The following is a 6,000-nucleotide window of genomic DNA, read 5'->3' as shown; positions in this document are numbered from 1 at the left end:
AAGAACACCAGCACAGGGTGTCCAAAAGCCCACTGAGCCTGGAGCCAAAGTTGTACCCAGCTGTCCCTAGCAGCTGGGCTGGGGCCTGGAGTATGAGCCTGCTCAGAGATAACCTAGAATTTGCACTAGTTGCTATGGTAACAGCTGCTATCTCCTACCAAGGTTATTAAGTAAGCCATTGGTTTCATTACTATATTATACTCAATTTCATTCTATATTATGCTCAAAACACTTCCCAACCGAAAAGGATAGTGCTTTGGAATAGCAAGTTTCCTTTTCCCAGTGTTCAGTAGGTACTGGCCCCACCTACGCTGAGCTGTCATCACCTGAGGGGAGAGCAAACTGAAGAAAGAGGAAACAATTTTTCTGGTGGCTTGACATCCTGTTAGGACAGGTCTACTAGGTAAAAGGTGATGGCTTAGGTTCAGATAGAACTGGTTTCCTAACTGCTTAATTTTTAGTTCGTGAGACATCCAAAATAGTACCATTAACTAATCAAAATACTGATAGCCTGATGTTTTGATCTAATATAACCTAAATTAAAGACAGACTAAAAAGTCCACTACTATGGCTTAAATATAAGTCATTCTCTGAAATTTGTTTGTCATTTCAATGGCAATGCTAACATAGGAGCTGGAGAGATGGCTGGCTGGCTGGCTAAGAGATCTTGTTCTTCCAGAGAACGGGGTTTGAGTCCAAGCACTCACAGGACAGGTCACAACTGTTTGTAACTCTAGTTTCAAGGAACCCTACACCCTTCTCTGGCATCGAGTACTACATGAATTCAGGCAAAGCACCAAAACACATGAAATGATTCTTTACATTTTTATTTATTTATTATAATTTGTTCACATTAAATCCCGATTGATACCTCCCGGCTCTTATCTCCTGGTTCCCACCCTTCCTCCCTCTTCTGCCCTACTCCTCCTCCACTAGATTTCTGACAAAGGGGCTCTCCTCCCTCACCTTCTGACCTCAGCCTATCAGGTATCATTGGGTCAGCCTGCATCCTTCCTTCTGTGTGCCCACAAGGCTTCCCCACCAAGGGGTGGTTATCAAATCGCGGGTACCAGAGTTCATGTCAAAGGCTGGACCCTCTTCACCCCCACAACGTAGAGAATGAGCTGTCCACCAGCTAATCTGAACAGGGGGTCTAGGTCCTCTGCATGTGTTGTCCTTGGTTAGCGCATCCGGTTGTGCAGCCTCCCACTTCCGGCTTCAGATCCATCAGGCTTGATGGCCTTCTTGTGGAGCTCCTAACCCCTCCACGTCCTTCCATGCCCCAACTCTTCCTTACAACTCTCAGAGCTTCCGCCAGAGTCCTGCTGTGAGTCCTGGTATCTGTCCTGATCCCCTGCTGGGTGGAGTTTCTCAAGGCGACAGCTATTTTGAGCTAATATCCACTTATAAGTGAGTATAGAAAAGATCATCCTGAGTGAGGTAACCCAGACCCAGAAAGATACACATGATATAAAATGATTTTTTTAAAAGAAAGAACGTTTTAAAGAAAGAAACCAATACCTTTCTCATGCAGAAGTGCTCATGGAACTGCATTAGTGATTGTTAGGATGGGTTGTTATAAGCATAGACATCTTCAATTTTTTGGTTTCCCAGCATAAGGTAATGATGTGCTCTTGATGATCCCAACTTTGAGAACTGTGGGATAGAACAAGCGTATTCTTTAAAAATATCCAGTTTCAGGTATATTCTTATAACAAAAAAACCAGAGGAGGACATTAATACAGGGGTTATTGCAGATCTCTATATTGATTGTGAGTGCATAATGTTGATGTAGTTAAGCTTTGATTGAAGATAAAGCCAACTGTGAAGATCTCCACCCAACTGCACAAGACACACACGATTCATTCTGCTGCATCAACAAGGGCTGGCATGCTCTGGGAGTTAGAAATTCAGATACGACGATTGGGATGTAAAGTGAATAAATAAATAGATAAATAAATAAAAGTTCAGAATCGCAGAGATTCTCAGAGATTCTGGAGATTCAAATACATGTCAGTCTATGCGGCCTATATTTTACTGAGTACTTCTGTGAGTACTGTGGTCAAATGTGAGAAGCCCTAAATATGAATAAGTGTAAGAACAGCGTGCAGAAAGCAACATCCCCATGTCTCTGTGAGGCACAACAGAGATGTCTTTATGAATTCCCTTATTAGTAGCACTCAAATTTATGAGGAAGTTGAATTCAGTGAACTTTATTGTTTGATTTCCCTGGAAACATTGCATTCTACTTTCAAAAGAAGGGGGAAGCTCCTAATCAGATTTCCACCATCCCCAAAGGTATGGTTACTGTTGTTTCTACCACGCAGGGCTGTGCAGAAGGGCTTTCCAGGCCAGGCCATGCAGAAACTCAGAGGTCACTGTAGTCACCACAAAGGGAGGGGTGGCTACTTCTTGATCTGACAGTACGTGGTGCTGGTTTTGCAAGAACGCAAGAGTTCAAAGGGCATAAATGCTGCATGAAGGTTCTAGACAAAGCCCTGGGAAGGTAGGCAGTGTGTAACAGAGTCAAATTCCCCATGGGAAGCCTCTGAGTGAGCTACTTGTAATATCTGGTAAGTGAAGCTCAGATTGAAATGGAGCCCTGGGGCCCCTTAGCGGCTGAGAACAGGACGTCTGCTAAGGAAGGCTGGAGTCCCTGAGTGGGGACCACCCAGAAGAAGGACCACACATGTTGTCAATGCCGGAGCCATAGAGGCCATGCTGTGGAGACCACCAGAGTTTGGATGGTGCCACTAAATGCCTGGGCTGCCAGTCATGCAGCTACAAGTGTTAGTATTTGCTGCGTTGAGTTTTAGTCTTGCTTTAATCTCATCATTATGCCATGTTTTTGTTTTTGTTTGTTTGGTTTGGAGGGAATGGTTTTGTTTTGAGTTGCTTTGAAATATATGCTTACAGATAGAAGTTGTTTTTTTTTTTTTTAAATGAGTCTCGGGGGCGACCTTGGACTTTTAAACAAACACTACCAGGTCTCAAAAGATAGGGGAGAATCTTGAAGTTGGCTGAAATACATTCTGTGTTATGAGACAGCTGTGGTTCTAAGGTCTAAGACCTTACACTGAGATGAGCGTGGGTCTTCGGAAGGCTGTGGAGTAGGTGGGTGTTATGCTTTGAGTCTGCAACGCCCCTGTGAGTCCATGATTTGAACACTGCTCCTCGGTCTGTGGTGGGATTTGGAGGGCTTTGGAGCCTTCAGGAAGTGAGTCCTAGTTGGTAGAAATGGGTCAGTAGGGGCAAGCCTTTGAAGCTCATACTCAGCTCTAGTTCTGAGGTAGTGGACAGAGCCACTGTGTCATGCCCCCACCATCACGTGTTCCCTACCATCGAGAACTGAAATTTATCTAAAATCGCGAGCCAAGATAAATCTTTCCCCTTTAATTTTCTATCAAGTATTTTAGTTATAAAAATGCAAATCTAAGTATGTGGTGTGGGGTGTGTGTGTGTGTGTGTGTGTGTGTGTGTGTGTGTGTGTGTGTGTGTGTGTGTGAGTGGTTATCACACAATGAATTTAAAAAGTATATCTTGGGTCCATATTTGAGAATACAACTTTAACATTCACACTGTTTAGAAATGAGGTGAATGACACCTTTAATTCCTTGTTTTCAAGTGTCAATTACATTGACACCCAAGCTTAAACCATTAAATGTACAAAGAAGAGTTTTATGACATTTTGACCCGTGTAGTATTAATGGTTTCCTTCATTATTTTTTTTCCTGCTTTAACCGTTTCTTTTATTTAACTTTTGAAGCAGGTGAGTAATGAATGATCAAAGATCAAGCAATTATAAGGAAGGCCATGATGCAAGATGTCTTTGTTTTGGCCTCAGGATCAGTCATTGTTTTTCTTACTAATTCAGTCAAAAAGCCAGGATGTTTTCCTACACAGGTAAAAGAAAGCACACATCTGATACTGCAGAGCATTCAGATATATTGAAAAGGGTGACATACTGGGGACTGGGCCAACAGGATTAGCGTCTCAGCTTGCCATGGGCCAGATTGAAGGTCAGTCTAGCCATCTGTCTGAACATCAGTCTCCTAATATTAAATGTGAATAGATGTAATAATGTATGTCCATCCTTAATATGAGATGTCATTAATTATATAATAGAGATTTATTACCTTTCTAGGTCTGCCGTTATTTCAGAAATAATATCCACAGAGGGCTCTTTATTTTTATTTTAATTTGTTATAATTTAGTCAGATTACTATCCCCTCACTTGTGTCTTCCTGTTCCTACCCTCTCTCCCTTTTCCACCCTATATCCCTCCCTAGCCCTCTGACAGAAGGGGACCTCTTCCCCCACCATATGGCCACAGTCTATCAGGTCTTATCGAGATAGCCTGCTTCCCTTTGCTTTGTGTGCTTCCGGGCCCCTCCACCAAGGGGAAGTGATCAAATGGGGATACCAGAGTTCATGTCTGAGGCACTCCCTGTTCTTCCTACAACCGTAGAGGATGAGCTGTCCATTGGCTAGATCTGTACAGGGGGTCTAGGTTTACTGCATGCATTGTCCTTGCTTGGTGCAACAATTTGTGCAGGTCCCCCTGGGTCCAGATCTGCCATCCTTGATGGTCTCCTTGTGGGGTTTTTGAACCAAGAGGACTCTCATTTTGAAATAAGGAAGTGAACCTCAGAGCAGAGACTTCTAAATTAAAGAGTAGTTAATGGCTTTTAAGTTTGGCAATTTTTGTTTGTTTGTGTATTTGTTTAGATATGGTCTCATGTTGTAGCCTAGGCTTGTGAATCAATTTCCAGATTGAGTCAGTTTACAGACCCAGAACCCCTCAAATGAAAGGGTCCCCAGTTTCCCCTGGGGAAGGATCTTGATAAAATACTTAAATTTTTTACTGTTAGCCTTTCTTCAGTCTTTCCCCAGAGGGAAATACAGTGTACAGTGTAACTGTGGGAAAGGAAACCCCTTCATTTAAGCAGGGGCTTATGGTGGTCAGGTGACTGATGGAGGTTTGGCTGATGTCCTTCCTACTCCCAGTAAGTCCAATGTGTTCTCAAACTCGTCCCATGGTTATTTGCCCAGATATACTTAGATGTTGGCATAATTGTCATGTTGGTTCCCTGACCTGTGGAGTGGGGACTATTGTAGATGGAAGGCTAAATGGAAGCCTTCAGAGTTGCTTCAGCCAATGAAAATAGTGTCTCAAACCCAGTATTGCATCCTTCGAGGAACTGCAGAAATTGATGCCACCATCAAGGACTTGAAAGATTCAGGGGTGGTGGTTCCCACCAGCTCCCCTTTTAACACTCCTATATGTGCAGAAGACAGACATATAGATTGTGGAGAATAAGGGTTGGCTTTCAAAAACTCAGTCAAGTAGTGATTCTGATTGTGGCTGTTATATAAAATATGATGTCTTTACTTGAGAGGTTAACACATCTGGTACGTGGTGTGCTGGATAGTTTTATGCCATGTTGGCACAAACTAAAACCATCTGAGAGCAGGAAACTCAGGTAAGAAGAGACTTGATACCCTATGAGCATATACAGGGGGAGATAATCCCCCTGAGGAGCAGTATTGGGGAGGGGAATAAGGGGAAAATGGGAGGGAGGGAAGAATGGGATGATACAAGGGATAGGATAACCATTGAGATGTAACAAGAATAAATTAATAAAATTTTAAAAAAAAGAAAATGCTTCTAGGCCATTTTATTAATTAGTGGTTGATGTGGGAGGTTACATCCCACTGTGGTCCAGAGTTTGATAAGAAAGCAAGGCTAAGCAAGCCATGAGGAGCAAACCAGTAAGCAGCACTCCTCCATGGCCTCTGTGTCAGCTCCTTCCCCCAGGGTTGGACCCTGCTTGTGTTCATGTCCTGACTTTCTTCAGCAAAAGACTACTACATGGAACTGTAAGCCAAATGCCATCCCCTAAAATTTGCTTTTGGTCATGGTGTTTTCATCACAGTAATAGCAATCATGACTAGGACAAGAGATAAACAGTAAAAGGCAGCAATTCAGATGAAGCACTC

General features: G+C 43.0%; 1 long non-coding RNA gene across 1 annotated transcript in view; it reads right to left on the bottom strand.

Moving 5' to 3' along the window:
• Window positions 1-933: 933 nt before the first annotated feature.
• LOC311609201 overlaps window positions 934-6,000 on the bottom strand; it is a 36,283-nt gene continuing 31,216 nt past the window's right edge. The window contains exon 3 of the long non-coding RNA XR_014783318.1: window positions 934-1,656. This is a non-coding gene — a long non-coding RNA (uncharacterized lncRNA). The remainder of the gene's footprint in view (window positions 1,657-6,000) is intronic.

Source organism: Acomys minous (assembly GCF_964271855.1).
Source record: "Acomys minous genome assembly, chromosome: 11".
Classification (NCBI taxonomy): Eukaryota; Metazoa; Chordata; class Mammalia; order Rodentia; family Muridae; genus Acomys; species Acomys minous.
Note: the sequence above shows the minus strand (reverse complement) of the source record. Positions and strands in the feature narration are given on the sequence as shown.